Source organism: Astatotilapia calliptera, chromosome 15, assembly GCF_900246225.1.
Source record: "Astatotilapia calliptera chromosome 15, fAstCal1.2, whole genome shotgun sequence".
Classification (NCBI taxonomy): domain Eukaryota; kingdom Metazoa; phylum Chordata; class Actinopteri; order Cichliformes; family Cichlidae; genus Astatotilapia; species Astatotilapia calliptera.
Genome location: NC_039316.1, coordinates 35473079 through 35492762, shown reverse-complemented (window position 1 = coordinate 35492762; position 19684 = coordinate 35473079). Strand labels below are relative to the sequence as shown.

The 19684-nt window shown below is 39.1% G+C and overlaps 1 long non-coding RNA gene across 1 annotated transcript; it reads left to right on the top strand.

Moving 5' to 3' along the window:
- Positions 1-16479: 16479 nt before the first annotated feature.
- LOC113006552 (uncharacterized) lies at positions 16480-18849 on the top strand. Its single transcript, XR_003269774.1, has 7 exons — positions 16480-16540; positions 17017-17056; positions 17202-17248; positions 17561-17605; positions 17976-18044; positions 18251-18325; positions 18721-18849. It is a non-coding gene; the product is annotated as an uncharacterized LOC113006552 (long non-coding RNA).
- Positions 18850-19684: the final 835 nt, after the last annotated feature.

Genomic DNA, 19684 nt, shown 5'->3' with positions numbered 1-19684 from the left:
AGTAGCATTTCACAGCTTTAGTGGCACAAGCAAATGTTAGCGTAAATCTAGCAACACATATTTTTATTGTAACCCTTTATCTTGTCTGTCTTTTTTGAGAAAGCTACAGAAAAATGTGAATTATTGCTTTAACTCATCTTTTTATGCACTGTTTGGTGTTTTGGCAGGACACTACACGTAGACAGAGATATTCTGATTTGTTCCTGAGGAGATAAAATTGCCAGAAATGACAGTTTAAAGTCAACAGCTGAAGTAAAAAAGAAAAACAACCATAATTAGTTTATGTCCCTGTGCAAGTACTGTTTAATGCAGCCTAACGATTTTTAATATGAATGTGTGGGTTGTTGTCTTTACTGCTGTGACTCATCCCTCCTGTATTTCTGTTCTGCATACCAATTTAAAGAATCTATTTCATTAAATTTATAAGGTGAAAGCAGCCCAGAATGGAAACAAATTAGTTTTCTTTTTTCCAGACACACCTCCTGCTTCGACAAATGTTCTCTCTTCTCCCTCTGATCTGTGCATCCCGTATCCACGAATGTCAGTGCTGCAAATTAATATCTTATTAGGCATCGGACCACTACACAGGAAATCACAATTTTGTCCGTGTTTCCTTTTTTTCCCCGTCTTCCTCTCCTCACCCACAAGGCCAGCACATAAAAGTGCAAGCTGGCAGGGAGGCGGGTAATCAGAGAGGCATTATGTAAATAATTTCTTCTGCTGCTGCGCAGGAGCCATGTGTATTTAAACGTTCCTGCTGTTTTGCCGTTTTGGCCTCCACTAGTCATATTCATTAGCCGGACGAGCCCAGCACATGAGGTGATACAAGATAGCGGCCATGGCATCAGTGACATCAGCTGACTCTTTATTTACTTTAAATATGGGTTCTCTGCGGTGGTCAGGGTAAGAAGGTGAAGCTGCGAGGCACAGTGTGGCAACATATTTCAAGGTTGTAAAGTTTTACCTGCCCGGCAGATGCAAAAGAAAGGTTGTGACAGTTTACTGTGTGTGTGTCTGAATGTGTGGGTGGATGTTTGCATCTATCCGACAGACGAAAAGAGGGAGGATGACCATGAAATGAAAACATTCCCATATTCCCATATAGATAGTAAACAGAACAATACGGTCTTGTGGCACCGACTGTACCTCCCCCTCTTCCTGGCGTCATCCCCGCTGCCTCCTTCATCACCTCATCTCTCTTTTGATCAGTGCCCTTTCTTTTTTGCAGACATCGCTCCTTCCATGGCTTCACACACATGAAACTATGTGTGTGCGTGTGTGTTTCTCCACCTATTTTTCCTTACTTCCTTCCCCTGGTATCACATAGACTTTGATCTGCATCGCAGGCTTGCACAGCCCTTTCCCCTTTCTTGTTGCTCCTTTGCCATTTGTCATTCTTCCTATCTCATGCATCTTTTGGCTTTACTGTACAGCTCCGTTCCTCTGGGTTTCATCCACTGGTTTCCGCTACGTGTTTCTTTGCAGAAGAAGCACATATTCACGTAAATGAATAAAAGAAACTGAAGCAATCTTCCAGAGCGCACTGATGACACAAATGCTCTTGAGTTAGTATCTCCAGCTGGCAGCTACAGCCTGTTTATGCTCGACATCGTAGCCCTTTTGTATGACGTCACACTGCTGGTAGGCTTTAGTATTGTTTTGCCTTGTTGCACACCTCTCAATTTTTGGTAGCTGGTGCATGTATGAGGCGAAGGCACGAGTGTGAGCTGCTTTGTCTTTACGGCCATTTTAATGATATATCAATACAGGAGTTCAGAAAGTTCCAGATTACCATGAAGCAGATGCTGCAACAGCCAGCCATTCAGGAGAAGACTGCCATGAAGTAAGTATAAACACTTATGGAGCTGTGATGACAACACAGCTGGCACACGCAACAACCAATACAGTGACCATAAACAAGGCGTTACTTCGCCACCGCCTCTACAACCATGGTTAATAGTATTCTGCCCAAAGACAAAGATTAAACAGAGAGGGAAGGACAGCCATGAATGGCGAGAAAAACACAGGCCTTTCTATCTTCAATAGGTTCTTCTGCCGAAGAAGGTAATGCCTGCAATAACAAGGACAGCAAAGGGCAAGGTGAGGGGTAAGTATAAAAGACGAAAACCATCACAGAATGAGAGGAATATGAGATGCTGAAACAGGACACAGACAGAGACAGACAATTGCAGAAGTCATGAACAAGCAAAAGCAGGACAAACACGGGTCATCCCTGCCAAGGTCTGACACAAAGTCAGCAGCGGGTCCTTCCTGCAGCCTAAAGACGTGAGGCCTGTTAGGACAATGACATTTGCAGGCATCACGTCTCAAGGGAAGCAATATCACAGACACTGTATACCGCTGCAAGAACTCCCATTTAGCAAATTTAGCTCTCCGGGATCATAAAACTTCATAGCCATTTATTACCTCTCTGACCTTTGTTTTTACTTACTTTTCAATCCGTATTCATTGCCATGTTATGTCCTTGTTAACAAGGGTCTATTTTTCCCTCCCTGCTTTCTCCAACATCTAACAAATTTGCTTATATCAGACACTGAAATTAAAATGCATTTCTCTTTCAGCACATGTAAAATCATATTCACCATCTGGTTTGGGAATACATATTTTTCCCCAGCGACCAAAGCCTTTAGGCCTGTGTGACACATGCCTTAACAAGCTATTGTCCCTCAGATCAGAGAGGCCAAATGTAAGGTGAACTCTCACTGGGGAAAGGGTAAACTACACCTCGCTGAACAGCAAGCGTATCCTTATACTGGATCCTTGTCTGAGGTTTCGGTCGTCTTTGAAAGAAAGAACAAACTGTACAAAACCAACTACTCTCCTCGTGGTTTTTGGGGTTTTTTTGCAATTAAATTCTGCAAGCTTCTTTTAAAATGCTGTGTGAGAAAATTAAACTGTCACTCCAAAGCTCTCCAGACTTAAGTTTAAATCAAATTTGTTGTCATGAGGACTTAGCATCCCTTTTTTTTCTTTTGTGTATGTATTTATTTTGTTTAATCGGTATCAAGTATTTAAGCAGAAGAATAGAGGACGTAGAAACTAGTTCAGCGAGATAACTCGATTTTGCCACTGCTCTACTGCCACATACTCTTCTGGTTGCAATCTTAGCAGCTAAGACTTCAATATTAACCACAGATCCAGGAAATATCACTAACTATCTTGTAACAGTGGCACATGTCAAGGTCTGGGATATATGAGGCAGTAGGTGAACAGCCACTTCTCATTATCATTATCCAGGTGTAAAGACTTGAGCAACTGACAAGAGCCAAGGCATTATGGCCAGATGACTGGGTCTGAGCATCTGAGCATGCTGCAGGTGCGTCCTGCAGGTGGGAGCAGTTTTGGCAGCACACAAAATAACAACATAGGCTGAGGTGGCCATAAGGTTTGGGTTTGTCGCTGTATAATCAAACCTACCCTTTGATTATGGCAGTGCACTTAAGCAGCGGCGACTCTCCTTCCAAACTGGGTGGCACGCATGCTGACGCACACACAGATTAGACATGCGACCCTCCCGTCTCTGGACAGCTGAGAACAAGCCAGCTATAACAGCAACAGTTGGTTATAAGCTAACATCTGCCAGCTAACGTTAGGCTCAAGTGTCATAAAAATCACCCCTTCCCTCTGGCGAACAGTTTGATTACATTCAGACATTGTATGAGAGTTTATCCGCCCGTATCGGACTGCTCATGGGAGTTTTACCAGCCTCCTCAAGAGTAAATAGACGTGGATGCTTCACACCTGGTATTGTGACAGCTGAGACAAACAACTATGCTTACTACAGAAAGAGTGTTTGAGGTGACTAGGGGGTAAAAGCATGATGCCAAATGTTTTACTGGAACATATCTGTTTTTTCCATTTCCTGATTTATTTTTACATGTTGTTATTATTTAAGTATATAAAATAATATACTCCCCAGCTCCCGACTCTAAGCACTGAGTCCATGGTGTTCCATTTCATTGCACAGAAGTTTTTGAAATAGTCATGAAAGCATAATATATGTTTTCTGGTTTATCATGCGCATGAATTTGTATGTTTGTTCAATTTTTTTGAGCTCTATTTTGCCAATAATGCATTATTTAGGAGCGCGTATATTTTGTAGAAAAAGCAGGGAGACGTCAGCAAAGCTTTAAAATACATTACAACCATTACATTTTAAACTAAATCATATTTTTAAAAATATAAATAAGTAGCATTTAATGCCTAACCTTAACCAAGTAGCTTTTAAAGCTTAACACTAAAAAAAAAAAAAAAAAAAAAAAAAGCTTAACACTAAGTAAACAACATATTTGTAATTATCAATGTATTTTAAAAATGACAAACTGCGACAGGTAGGATTCAAACTTGGGTTGCATACTTAAAGAGGACATGAAACACTAAATATATAAAGGCAAGGTGTGAAACACATGTAGTAACCTGTTCTGTAGTAAACTGTTTGGTTGAGAGAGAATATTTTTTTGCATTAAAGAGTGCTGATTGCATTTTGCAAACATCTGCTTTGCCAGCTTGGTGCACGGCCTGCAAAGAAAAGCTGACGTTTGGACTCCAGCTTGTTAGTCTGGTGACTCAAACAGGCTCTCTTCAGTACAGTCGTCATTCATGAAGTGCTTTACAAACGCGAGCATTACGGCTAACAGGTGGATTTTCTCGAGTGCAGCTAGCCAAATAACGTCGAGCCACTTACTGCTAAAGAGACAGAGAGTGAAAGTGGACAGTATAACCTCATTTTCTTAACATAAAAGTAATTGTTGCAGACAGGGGCAGCCCACAAGTGAGCCCCTTCAACTGATTTTGAGTTTTAGTGATGTTATTTTCTTCCTCTGAGTTATCGATCCTGTCACTGGTTAGCTAACACAAACTTTTGTAAGTCAATTAGCCACAACCAACCACATGATGTAACCTTCTGTACTGAGAGAAGATGGCGCTACACATGTTTTAAAAACTTAAACACTTATTTCTTAAATCCAGCTTCACAGACAGAGTTACATCTGTGTCAGTTTTTCAGACCAGGGCTCCATGATGTAAATTAGCCTTTATATGTGCAGTGTTTCATGTCCTCTTTAATCTTCCACCACCCCACCAGCCTACAAACGCAGACTTACTGTTGCTTTTCAGGACATATGAGAGCAGACTCATGGAAAAATCATGTTCAGGGACACAAAATACTTGAATAAAAGTTTAAAATTAGTTTATAGAAACACAAATCTATAGATTATAGGTTGTGACTATATCACAAACTGCTCTGAGACTGGATTGTCAATTTGGGTTGAAGATTTTATGTGGAACTTGTTCCGCTCCACTCTCTATTCTGTTGAATTTGGTGCTTGCTTTTGAATAAAGACGACATTGCAGGCGAGATGCCAAACAGAGACACTGTACATAGTTGCTTTTAGATAACCATTCCCGGTAAGTTGCTTGATGTAATATTATAAGTGACAGTAAATGTTTGTGCTAAAGGTCTCCAATGCATTTAAACCTCTTCACATTTAGACTGAGAAAGTATATAAGCCAAGTGTGCAGAAGAGCAACACTGTCTCATTAGTTTGTGTTCTCTACCTTTAAATGCTTCCTCCTTCTTAGGTTGCCTCCCCGTGCTCCCCTCCTTCTCCCTGCCCCATAAAATGGTTTGATTGACCCAATCCAGGAGTTCACAAACAGGCCTGTGAAACCGGCCGTCTGTTCCAGGCACAGCTCTTAAATACACACACACACACACACACACACATATATATATATATATATATATATATATATATATATATATAGATAGATAGATAGATAGATAGATATATGTCATGTGTTCGAAGTGTGTGTGTGTGTGTGTGTGTGTGTGTGTGTACATATCTATATGTATGTCATGTGTTCGAGAGTACGTTGCTGAGGTTGGTGAAAGCGATAGCCTTTGCACCTCATGCATGCATGTGAGCGTGTTTAAAATGCAGCAAACGTAATGTGATTTGCTCTCTAAGAAATTGGCTTGGCTGAACTCACAACAACAGGGTGTGGACCCATTTTCAATCAAGATTGCTTGTGCCTAGAACTTTAGACGCCATTAATCAATCCACATTGCAAAGAAAAAGTGGGGAAAAAAACACTGTCAAATAAATGTGTACTTGTATAAATAGCACACATTAATAGCGACAAAAAAGCAAAGCTCAATCTTAGTCAGGCATCTTTCATATCATTCACCTACAAGGCCCAGTGTGTGACAGCCATTCTAATTCACAATGGCTGACATAGTGACAGAATCCATCTACCTGCCACTTTAGCAAACCCCTGTGATTGAGAAAACCCAAATAAATGCAGATCTGGCAGCAGAGAGTACAGGGCGCAGATTATGACAAGTGAAGTACATGATGAGATGCACATAAACCTTTAACACACACATACTGTGCAACTACATGCCCAGGCAGACAGTGGAGGCTGGCGCGTGAAGGGTCTTTCATCCACTTCCTTTCCAGTTTACTGCCACCCTCCCTCATTCGAAGGTCTTAATCCTGTCCTTCTCATTTTGATGTAGCAGGGCTTTGGGATCCTCCTATAATTGGACAACACTAGCTCAGGCCAAGGTGTGTTCATGCATGACTATGTTGGTGTATATTTATGTGTGTGTCTTTACTCAAATACTATTGTGTGTATGTGCCTACAGTATATGTAGACATTCGCAGATCACATGCAAATGCAAACAAAATCACAGTATTATTAATACTTTATTCGAAGATATAAGCAAGACTTAGCATTCGTTTCTTCAAATGACTTGTCAGTAAACTGCTATTTATATTAATTATGAACAAATGTATGAACCCTAGTGGTACCTGGTTTTGCATTTTTTTTTTTAGCTAAATGGTTTAAAATAGCATTGTGTGAGTTCAGGCATTAAAAGCATGCAGTAACGTAGGTGTACATGGCATCCATTATTACCTGACAGATCTCCAATTACTGCGATATGATATGCTTATTCTTTAATGTGCTTGCTGATGCATCTCCCTCCTCCAATCCAGCATAATCCCCCTGCACAGTGCTTCTGTTGCTGACTTTACTAAGGTTTAATGTTGCTTTCATGTTTGTTAAGGGAGGATGAATTTCCTTGCAGAACTTCCTTGCCGTCAGACTTGGATTCTTGTGAATCTTCCCACTGTTCCCACAATGTCTCCCTGTGCTGTATATCCACTTGGTGAACGTGGTTCTTTCACAGACCATGCTATATTTTCCGTATGCTAACTTCCGTGTTAAGTTAGTAAATGCCAAACATGTTCTCTTGTTCCCTGAACTAAAGCAACCGCAGAAGGCGGTGTCTCTGAACTGTGTCGCCATATTGTCGTCTGTCTGTGTTCGTATCTGCGTCTAGATCATTCAGGTTTTGTTTATGTCTGTTATTGTGCATAGTTACCTGAGTTATTTGGCTTAGGAACAAAGGTGAACTGTCTTTGCTGCTGTCGTCTGTAGACAAACACATGTCAACACGCTAGACTTTTTTAAATTACAACGGAGACCACATTAAAGACATCGGTGTCTCTCAGCAATGTGAAGTGTTTTCACTTGTTTATCGAACCACTTAAAAGAGCAGGTCTAAATCTGGGATGACACGGGCGCAGCTCAATAAATCTGAAGTCCAGCTTACTTGACAATGCTTCGCAGAGCTTAGCTATTAAAGCAAAATGCGCTCCATTGCTACCGTAATGACAGTGCTTCTTTAGAGAAAATGGTGAATAGGGCTTTAGAGTAACAATAGAAAAGCCGTATCTGAAATATAGAAATATAATTTGGGAGGTGTGGGCCTCAGTGGATCAAATTTCCAGCACAACCCACAGCTGCTCTGTCAGATTGAGATCTGATAGGAGGATTTAAAAACCTTAAAATCTTTGTCTCACATGATTTGTGAACAACTTTTGCTGTGTGGTAGAACACTTTATCCCACTGGAAAATCCCTCTTTTATCAATAAGTATCAGGGCCAGGAAGGGGTGTAGCCAACAAGACGAAGATCTTTGTACAGGTAAAAAAAAAAGCTTTCAGATGAGCACGGCCCAATTCTCAGTTTCATCAATGGACAGGGATCAAGTTCAAGTTCAAGTTCAACTTTATTGTCACTTCAACCATATACAGTTTGAAAATACACAGTGAGGCGAAACAACGTTCCTCCAGGAACCAAGGTGCTACAAGACAAGTTAGTGCAAAAAAAATATATATATATAATATATCTAGTAATAATATTGTGCAAAAGAGCATTTACAGGTTGGTGTGTGCGATGGTTTGGTGGTGTAGGTCAGTGTGTTTGCGCTTTGTGTTGGTTAGTCAGTCCAGTCTCAATGTTTTGAGGTATTTGAGTTAAGCTGAGTGATAATGTTAGTGTATGTGTGTGTGTGCGTGTTTATCAGTCAGTCCATTTTTTGCTGAGGAGACGGATGGCTTGTGGAAAAAAGCTGTTGCACAGTCTGGATGTGCGTGCCCGAATGCTTCGGTACCTTTTTCCAGATGGCAGGAGTGTAAAGAGTGTGTGAGAGGGGTGTGTCCGATCAGCCACAATGCTGGTGGCTTTGCGAATGCAGCGTGTGGTGTAGATGTCCTCAATAGAGGGTAGAGAGACCCCGATGATCTTCTCTGCTGTTCCCACTATCCGCTGTAGGGTCTTGCGGTCTGATATGGCACAGCTCCCAAACCAGACAGTGATGCAGCCGCTCAGGATGCTCTCAATAGTTCCTCTATAGAAGGTGGTCAGGATCGGTGGTGGAAGCCGGGCCTTTCTCAGTCTTCTCAGAAAGAAGAGACGCTGTTGGGCTTTCTTGTGCAGGGAGCTGGTGTTGAGGGACCAGCCGAGGTCCTTCTCCAGGTGTACACCCAGGAATTTGGTGCTGTCAACGATCTCCACAGAGGAGCCGTTGATGCTCAGCGGTGAGTGGTCGCCTCGTGTCCTCCTAAAGTCAACAACCATCTCTTTTGTCTTGTCAACATTCAGAGACAGGTTGTTGTCCTTACACCAGTCCGTTAGTCTCTGCACTTCCTCTCTGTACGCTGACTCGTCGTGTTGCTACACAGTCATGAGTCAGCAGTGTGAACAGCAGAGGACTGAGCACACAGCCTTGTGGGGCCCCAGTGCTCAGTGTGGTGGTGCTGGAGGTGCAGTTCCCGATCCGTACTGACTGAGGCCTTCCGGTCAGAAAGTCCAGGATCCAGTTGCAGAGGGAGGTGTTCAGGCCCAACAGGCTCAGCTTTCCGATCAGTTGTTGGGGGATGATCGTGTTAAATGCTGAGCTGAAATCTATGTACAGCATTCGGACGTGTGAGTCCTTCTTGTCCAAGTGTGTCAGGGCAAGATGGAGTGCAGTGGAGATGGCGTCGTCCGTTGAGCGGTTATGGCGGTATGCAAATTGCATTGGGTCCAGTGAGGGGGGCAGCAGGGTCTTGATGTGTCTCATGACGAGCCGTTCGAAGCACTTCATGATGGTGGGTGTAAGTGCGATAGGGCGGTAGTCATTGAGACAGGACACAGAAGACTTCTTGGGCACGGGGACGATGGTGGTGGCCTTGAAGCACGTGGGGACAACGGCACTGCTCAGAGAGATGTGCCGTACACAAACTAAAATCCACCATGTTCTGCGATCTGTGCTGCACCAGCTCTTCTCTGTGGGATCTGCGACCACACAGATCAAGCTTCCTGGGCATCTATGACCCTGTTACCCTGTCTCTGGGAGTCCTGCAGGCTAAGAACATCCTACAAGACCTGCAGCTCTGGAGATGCCCTTAGGTCATGTCCACACTAATACGTTTTCGTTTGAAAACGCATCTTTTTCTTTATTTTTTTGGACTTCCATCCACACTGAGACGACGTTTTCGGTCAAGGAAAACAGAGGTTTTTGAAAACGCTCTCCAAAGCGGATACATTTGAAAACGCCGCTTTTGCATCGCAGTGTAGACTCCATAAACGGAGACTTTCAGAAACGATGACGCATTTTAGTCATATGATGCAGTAATGTTACCAATTACACTAAGATAGCGGAGGGCATTATACAGCAGCTGTTTTGTCTGCTCTCAATTTTAACAGCCCTATTAAAGATTAATATCAGTTTGAACATGCTCCAGATAGCTTTTCTTTAATTCTTTAATTCAGAGTCACTTTTGCAACTTTGATACTTGATACTTTGTACTTTTGTGTTAGTTTGTGTCAGTCCATTTAAAAAACTCTGTGCTTTTACTCGACATATTGCTGCAACGTTTCAAAGAGCCGGAAAGTAAATAAATGGCAGACAGAAATGATGCAGGTCAAATCGTCTCACGTTTCACGCATGAAAACGTAAGCATGAAACGACTGAAAATGATAGTGTGGACACGGAGCGTTTTTTGACGAAAATGCCATTTTCAAATTAATCTGGATTAGTGTAGATGTAGCCTTACTCTGACTTTGCCATTCTTTCCCATTTTTCTCACTTCCAACACAGCCTCTAATAAATCCTCACAACCCTTGACGGGTACAACTGTAACCGCACATTTCATTGGTTTTAAAGTTGTGTTTTTTGGTGTTTATGTGCGGTCTGTATATTTATGAGTGTGGGTCAGTGACCTCGTATTTTTCTCTTGGAATGCTGAATAAGAAGCAATATGTAAACCAAAGGGAATCTACGGTGGCGGGCCATAAGAGACAGACAACCAGTCATGTTGATGGACAAGAATGCGCTGTTAATCTGACACACATCTGTGCTTTTGTCGCAGAGACGCATGCTCAGACAGATATAGTCGCACGCGCCAACACTCACTGGTTCACACCCTTTGGTAGTCTCCCAGAGGCACAGTCAGTCAGTCAGTGTCAATCTGCAAGTGTCAGCTCAGAACGTGCCAAGAAAACCTAATCAGCTGCCTGCATTCCTCAGAAGCTGTTGCTGTCTCCGAGCTCATAATGACACATTTAAGAGCAAAGCCATGCTGTGAAGCCTTATTAAAATCTTTATAAACGCAGATGACAAGTAAAGAGACGGTTTGATTTATCAGACAGCTGAAACACTCTGAGCAATGGGTATTTACTTAAACAGATAACATTTAATGAAAGATGCGTGTGGAAGTATTAATGTGATTTATGAGGACTTGGATATCATTTTTTGTATATTTGGCCATCATTCACGTTAGAAATTGACTCGTGAAGATTTTAAGATGAGATGCTTCAAGTTCTTGGCAGGTAAGCTAAACTCCTAAAGTTATTTGACAAAAGGTGGGCCATTTATCATTTATCATGATTTCCTTTATGATTTATGAACTTTTTTTTCCAGTGCGAAGAGAAATTATGGACTGATTTTATTTCCAGATAAAGCGCTTTAGCAACACAGTTTGAATGGCATGAAATGTAAACAGTTTGTCAAGTGAAACGGTTGAACATGTGCCTTCTTGATGGGGACTGACAAGGTTTATTACCTTCACCAAGGAGGTTATGCTTTTGGTAGCGTCTGTGTGCATGTCAATCTTTCTGTCTGTAAACATGAAAGCTTGAAAAGGTTTGAATGGATTCTGATAAAACTTTGTAGGATTGCAGAGCCATTAAAAGTAAGAGAGTGAGCAGCCTCGGTGGAGGTTTGCGCTCACAGATTGCTTCTTGTGTTGTAAATGTAATTTTAAAAATAAATTAAATTTATTTTAACTGCAAGACACCCTTGTAGTATGTGGGTAAAAGAAGATGTAAGAGAACCAGGAGTTCTGAATGCTTTGAAATCCTGGCATAGCAAAGGAACCCTCATCTTATCTAATGTAGTTTTGGATTGAAGGTTACATTTAGTGTCCAGTTCATCATGTGTAGAAAGGTCTAAGCCACTCCCACTCACTGAGCCTGATCCAGCTAAAGGTTTCTTCCTGTTAAAAGGAAGTTCTTCTTCCCACCATCAGCTAGTGCTTCCTCAGAGGGGATCGTCTGATTGTTGGGGTTAAACTGAAGAGTACAGTAAGTGTGAAAAATAATGATTTTTGGTTGAATTCAGTAAGACAGCTGCTTCCTAAGATTTTCTACTATGAGCACATTTAAACGTTATAGCCCCATAGTTGGATTTACATTGACTTAGACCACAGGAACAGGAACAAAATAAACTTTCTCACTGCCCACATCCATGCCACTCCACCCATCAGTTACTTCCCCGTACCTTCAAATCAAAGAGCAGCTGTTTATACCAGATGTGAAAGTATCATCGTCTCCTCTGTGAAATTCAGAATATTGGCATTAATTTTCCCTGTAATGGTTCTTTATAAATAGCCACGAATCCCTGGCAGGGAGGGTTAAAGGGTTAATACTGTTTTTTTTTCCTCCTTCCATTTTTATTTTTTTATATGATTATATGAAGACGATTGTTGTGACTGAGTGAGGCAAAAAAATGTTTAAGGTTTCCAGTACTCTCATCTACCTGGCTCTCATGCTGGTAGCTAGTGATTACCTTTTTCACACCTCCCTCTCTCCTTGTCTCATTTTTTTTTCTGTCACTCTCTCTCTCTCCCTCTCTCTCTGTCTTTATGTCTTGTTGTCAGCAGTAACCTCTCCAGGGAGATGTATTGCTGTAGGCAGTACAAGAGACTATGGATTATACTCTTCCTTGCTTTATTCCTTCTATTTCTCCTGCTCTGTTGCTGTCTTTCATATTCATTCATTTATTATTACTTTCCTTACTCGATAGGAAAAATTAATACCAGGCAGGCAGATAAACCTTAAAAGATAGCTAATGTTTAATATGTAACTTTGCCTTTATTTTCATAGTTTTGGGGATATCTGGTAAGAACAACATTTTGTCCATTGCTCTCTTTAACTGCTACAACAAAGCGTGGACTGATGTTGAAACAGGTTGTAAACAAGCCAATATTTCAGCCAGTTTCATGCTGACCCATTTTATTTGGATGTAAACTACCACTCACAGAGTTAGTTATTAGGTTTAATTTGCCAGTTTTTTCTGTGTAACTGACCATTTTCAGATGAATTTTGTTTTTGTTTGGCAAACACTCAGTTCACATTATTAAAGAAGGGAAATGAAGGCTGAAGGATGTCAGATTGCACAAGAACTGTACTGGGAATCTCTGGCAACAGATCTTATGAAGTGCCCCATACGGTAAAAAAATACATTTTTCCTGGCCAAAATATATTTCAAATATATGGTAAATATATTTTGTATTTGTGATGCTCCAAAAAAATATATTTTTGAAATTGAAAATGTATTTCTTTCAAACCAAAATACATTTCAAAACATATTTTAGGGTGAAGAAAATACATTTCCAACCTTACAGTAGAATGTATATCAAAGTATCCTTTATTTAAAATATATTTAGTGCAATAATGATGATAATGATAACAATACTAAAAGTAACATGTTTTATCCACATCTGCAAAAAACAGTTGGATTCAAACAAAACAGAGTCAAAGGTCTATCACGAATTAGGTTGTTTATTCATTTGCTTACAGTATTTCACATTACACAATATCTCACTATAATGTAGCGTTCATTGACTTTGAAATTATCTGTCAGTGATACAGTAAACAAGATACAACAACTGCTATGTACACTTTAGTTTTTGACAATATATACAATTTAGTATTTAAAGGAACACACTCCACTGTTTTGGAAATAGGCTCATTCTCCATCTCCCTCAGAGTTAAAAATGCAGCGTCTTCTTTCTAGATCCGTACGTTAATAGGGCTCTGGAGCGTGATCTTACGGGATGGGGCGTAGCCACGATTTTTGGTCAAGGCGCCATATTAGCAGGCCAAACAAATGCTTGCTGTGTGGTCGGTTGTAATGTTAGATTGCACTACCGACAAAGGAATAAGCTTGAAAACAGGCTCTCTTTTCATTGTTTCCTCACCTGGAAACATCATGAGGGAGCTTATGTGTTGGATGTTACCAAAAGAAGGCGTCTAGCCTGGATAGCAGCTGCGAGACGAGCTGATATTCAGTTCTCTACCAGCCACAGATATCTGTTGGTGTGCTCCAGTATTTTCATTCAGGTAAGTTCTAAATAAGTTCATATTATTATTTATAGCCTGTTAATTTTATTTTCAATAGCACAAACTTAGAACAAACATGCAGAACTACCTTCTATTTATAGAGTTGCTAATTATTTGGCATTATTGCAACAAACCAGCCTATGAAATGAATGAAACAAATCCTGACTGGGTTCCAACACTACACATGGGGCACTACGAAATCCCTGCTTCAAACTACATGCTACATACCACCATGCCAATCAGATTACTTCTTCCATGTGAGGGTAAAAAGGTGACCTTCCTGGATAAGATGGCAAAGGTTTGCTGCGTTTTGGTGAACATGTGCCCCAGTGTGGTAGTAAAACCAGGGAAAAATGCTCTTGTTAAATACTTTTAAGTCTTGTGCTGTTTATGTAGTGATAAGTTTTCAAAAGAGACAGTAAATTACAGAATGCTAGTAGTGGGTGATATTATACAAATGCTGTCATGATTTTATGTGAACATTTTGTCATTTGTAAACTATACATAACATTTTTTCTACATTGTAACTGATGTGATGTTCGACAAAGTGCTTTTAATTAAAAATAGGCAAACATTTCTTTGTTTCTTTATTCAACTTTTGAACAGTGGTATTTAGTAAGTACATATTCAGTAAATGCAAAGTATTTACATGGCCCCCTAAATTAAAACATTATGGGTTATTCAGAACAGAACTATGCTTGGAAAAATATTGTCCCATGAGTTGATCCAACTCCTCCACAGTAGCAGGTGGAACTTTTCTTTTTTGAGGATGGCTTCTTTTACCTGTCACAACGAATGGTCTGTTTATGTTTTGATCAAGAACCTTTTTTTTGGGCAGCTGAAGAGGAGAAGTCTATCTTATGGCCAACCTCTGGCTGTATCTTGGTCATATTACCCAGCAAAACCCAGTATGCAGGTTCATCTGTAACAGTCCTTGTGCCACAGATCCTCACTGTTGCTTCTACATTAAACAGAAGAGCAGTGACATGGCTGCAAGTCTCCACGACTCTAGTCATACAGCTGCAGTGGGCGGCTTCAACCTTCCCTGTGATGCTCACAATGACCTGTGGCTGCAATGCTGCAATTCAGTCTTTAAGAGTGCAGGACCTAAAACACACACAGACAAAGTTCATTTAAAGACAAGAACTTTAATAAGCCAAGTCCGACACAAATGTGTTTTATTTACTTTCAAATCCATTTATCATAAATGTAACAAATAAAGTGTTTTTATGTATCCATCTATAGAACGCTGCATGTTATATTCTAAATCTGCATGTTTCTTTTTAGAAACCTATCAGCAAAAAATGAACCTAAAGTATGTAATGAATGTATTTTTAGTGACACAGGACACAAACAAGGAAGCAAATCAAATCAAATCACAAATCAAATCACTTTTTATTGTCACATCACATGTGCAGGTACATTGGTACAACACATGTGAGTGAAATTCTTGTGTGCAAGATGTGTAATTAGGATTATTTATAATAAATATGAATTAATTAGGGCAATTTCTTTAACCATAAAGAATAACTAAATCCTTCAGGACAATGTCACATCAATGCACTGAACTTACTATGTTATCCCTCTAACAGAGCCTCTACATGTTCTCACTGTAATTTCCCCCTCACGAATGAATTTTTACTAGCACTAATTTGAATGTTGGGGGGAATCAAACGCATTTTACTCGCAGTACTCAAGCTGACTTACCTTTGCTTGAATGACGGCGTACTCACAACGTGGAGGCTTAAAAATAGCCAAATCTTGTACCCAGTCCTTGGTGAATTGGATGTGCGCTTCCAGAGATTTATAATTGCGAAATTGGTGCGCCGTGTATGCTCTGACTCCACAGACAAGGTATGAGAGTAGATCATGCTAAGTCAATAGCGGTTTGGTCTTCAGGGTTTCTACTCCACGGCTATATTTCATACGGGTCCACATTTCAACAATCAAGTACCGTCTCTTTGCATCTGGACAGAATCTGTCTCTATACCGTCATTTTCTTTTGAGCTACGTTTCAGAATGGTTCGTAGCAATCTTGTTTTGATTCGTGACCTGCCAAGATGGTGCTGCGCTCCCACAATGCATTGCGACATTACGTCAACTCCAAAGCCCTTTGCGTGCAGGAGTGTATGCGCATGCGGATTGCCACGGTGGTTTAAAAAATAAAGATATAATGAAAAGTAATTAATAAAAATTAAATATTTAAACATTCCCACAAATGTGCAATGAACGTGCAAAAACTCTCTTTAGTAGTTGTTGCTGTTTCTTTCTTTCTTCTTTTTTTTTTTTTTGAAAAATAACGACGTCTCTGAGGCGCGAAATCTGACAGCGAGAGGAACGGCCGGATACAGGAGACGGGAAGAAACAAGCCGATTATGTTCGCGTTAATTAAGTGGTTGGAAGATGTAAAATTCTCAATTCTGCCAACTGAACATATACGAGATTTTAATGAGGATGAATAATTAGCCGGCATGGAGGAAACGGACCTTTATTTCATGAAGTGGCGACAAGAAGCCAAGGCGGGTGGCCAGTCTAAGAAGCCTCCATCATCAAGCTAGCAGGTGCCTTTTCCCATATAATATTACTTTATTCTCGTGTATTTGGAACGGAAGCGTAGAGCTGCCACCCAGGCAAAAGAGAAATATAAGTATATCACGTTATAACGTGAAAAGTTTATCGTTCTAACAATATACTATCATGTTTGAACAACATGTTTGAACAACATTGTACGAAAAATGTACATAATTATCACGTCCGTACAATATTGTGCGAACGTGACAATTATGTATATTATAATAACGTGATATTATATTATACAAACATGAAAAGCATAATGTTAGAACAATAAACATTTCATGTCATAACGTGATACAGCTCTATTTTTCTTTTGCCTGGGTGGCAGCTCCACGCTTCCATAATTTGGTAATCAAAATATGTAACTTAATTAATTATATTGTGACGTACTTTTGCCTTTTCTTATTATTCTGCCTTCTCAATAACTATCAAAGCCTATTCACATTTAATTTGGCTTTCACAGAAATCCTACCTCTCCTTCTGGCTACAGAGTACTTACCAAGGTTAGAAACAAAGAACAGTTATGCTTTATTAATGTTCGCTAATTACAATGTTCCACATTTCCTTGCTTTTTAAGTCATTTTTAGGCTTTTTAGAGTTTTTGTTTTTTATTTTTTTAGCAGTAATGTTTCTGCCTATTTATTTCAGCCCATGAAATCGAATGCAGATCTCCCTAATGTGAGATTTACATAAATGTAAGTAATTTTGTTTGTCATTGTCATTAATGTTGTTGCTGTTGTTGTTTTTGTGCAGTTTGCAATCATATAAACCTAGCAAGCATCAGTCAGCACAGTGACTAACCTAAACAGATTCTTGCTTTATTCACATATATTATATGTAATTATATATACCTGCACATTGTACCTAGGGTTGCAGCCACTTGGCCCCACCCCATTGTTGTGACAGCCCTGATTGTACTTATACACTGCATCTGAACAGGGAACAGTCTGCCACATTAATGTATTTTTAAGTGACTTGTTTGTAATACATGAATTTGTTTTTTACAGATGTCAAAGTCTCAACCTCATGCTGCCCTCCCCCATCCTCCTAAAGTAAGTATTTGTTGTTGTAGTTTTTTATGCGGTGTCTGTGTCACATGCTAATCATAATTATTGAAATAACTGTTTTCTAACAGATTTTCCAAAACACTAGTTAGGTTTGTTGTCATTCAGACCAATACTACTGCTTAGACATTGCATATGCATAGATACAGTCGTAGTGCTTGACACATGCAAACAGCAGTAGATGTACTAAAAAGGAAATAATTACAATCATGATGTTGATTGCTGATGTCAGTATATATATTTTAGAGGAATGTTTTGTTTTTCACCCAAAATGAACTATATTGCTTCAGAAGAGATTTATTACCCTACCGGACTCTTATATATTGTTCTGTTTTTTGTTTGTTTTTGTTATTTTCAGGTTCAATGGTGCGTGTTCTTCTAATGGCCGCCTTCCCACTGGAGGTTTTGATCCACAGCAATTTAAAAGGTAATCAGCTTTGAAAGTCAGTTCAAATGGTTAGCTAATAGTACTTTAAAAAGCCTACAACTCTGTCACCAGTTTCTTTACCAAAAATTACCCATAAAAGTATCGCTCAATAGCATATATTGTAGTTCAAATGTTTAGTTGTACAAATATCAAATTTTTGGAAATCTAAAACTAGTCAAACACTCAAATGTTCATGCTTTTTATAGGAGGACAGAGCAAAACGGACATCGGCGCAGAGTGAAGAACTGCCCTTGATAAGGACACTATGACAGCCATATATAGTAAGTGAAGACTTTCTGTGTATCTAAAATTGCATACAGCACAAGTAACTTACTTTGCAACCATTAAAATAGGTTGTAAAGTAAGTTACCAATACAAATAGGTGATGATGCATTGTAGTGGTTGGTCTCAGACAAAGAAGGTCAACAGATTTATGAATGCTGGAAGGTAAGGAGAGACGACCAAAAGGGGTGTTAGCATTACTGTAATGTGAACTGGATAGACTTCCCATCTAGGAAAAAAAAGAGGTAAAATTATGCGTAAAATATATCTGTATTAATATCTGTATCTGTATAAACAGAAATATCTGTTTGCTAAATGAAGCCAGCTAACATAAATCACATTTTTATTTTAACTCTGATAAAAGTAATAGAACTGTGACTTTTGTTTGTTACAGTGGCGGTAAGGAAGGGGTTTCCCAGCGTGTCCAGAAGGGCTTTGAGGATTGCCGTGAAAGCTGGGGGAACTGAGACTGCTGGAAAAGGAAAAGAAATTACATTTTAAGTATGCTGACTTATGTTCATACAATCACACACACATATACACATACACACACATATGTGTGTGTGTGTGTGTATGTGTATATATATATATATATATATATATATATATATATATATATATATATATATATATATACACACATATATGTATATATATATATATATATATATATATACACACATATATGTATATGTGTGTGTGTGTTTCTTTTAGAATGTTTAAGTATGTAATGAGAATAAACTTATAAAATGAATATTCCTTGCTTGATTGATATGCTATATGTATGTTTTAAACATCAAATAAAGATTTCTTTCAGATGTTACATGTGAATGTGTTTTCTTAGAAATATATGAAGGAATAAATTTATATTTTTTTGAATGATTTTAAATAAATTTAAATTGTATTTTGAAATATATTTTATTAATATATTTCAAAATATACAAAAAATGGCCAAAAAATATATGTGCTAAAATACATTTCAAAATACATAAACATATTTCAAAATGTATTTTAAAATACATTTTGAAATATATTTCAAAATATACAAAAAATGGCCAAAAAATATATGTGCTAAAATACATTTTAAATATATAAATATATTTTAAAATGTATTTTAGCACATATATTTTTTGGCCATTTTTTGTATATTTTGAAATATATTTCAAAATGTATTTTAAAATATATTTTTTTACCGTATGGGGCTAAAAACAAATATGAAATGTTTGGCTCAAAATATTGTCAGTATGGACGGGTGAGGTCGGGAGAAAGGTAAAACAGTTGTGTCTACCGCCATCTATAAATCACAGTGGAGGCTCTACCATGGTTTAGGCCTGCATTTCAACCAGTGGTGATTGGGA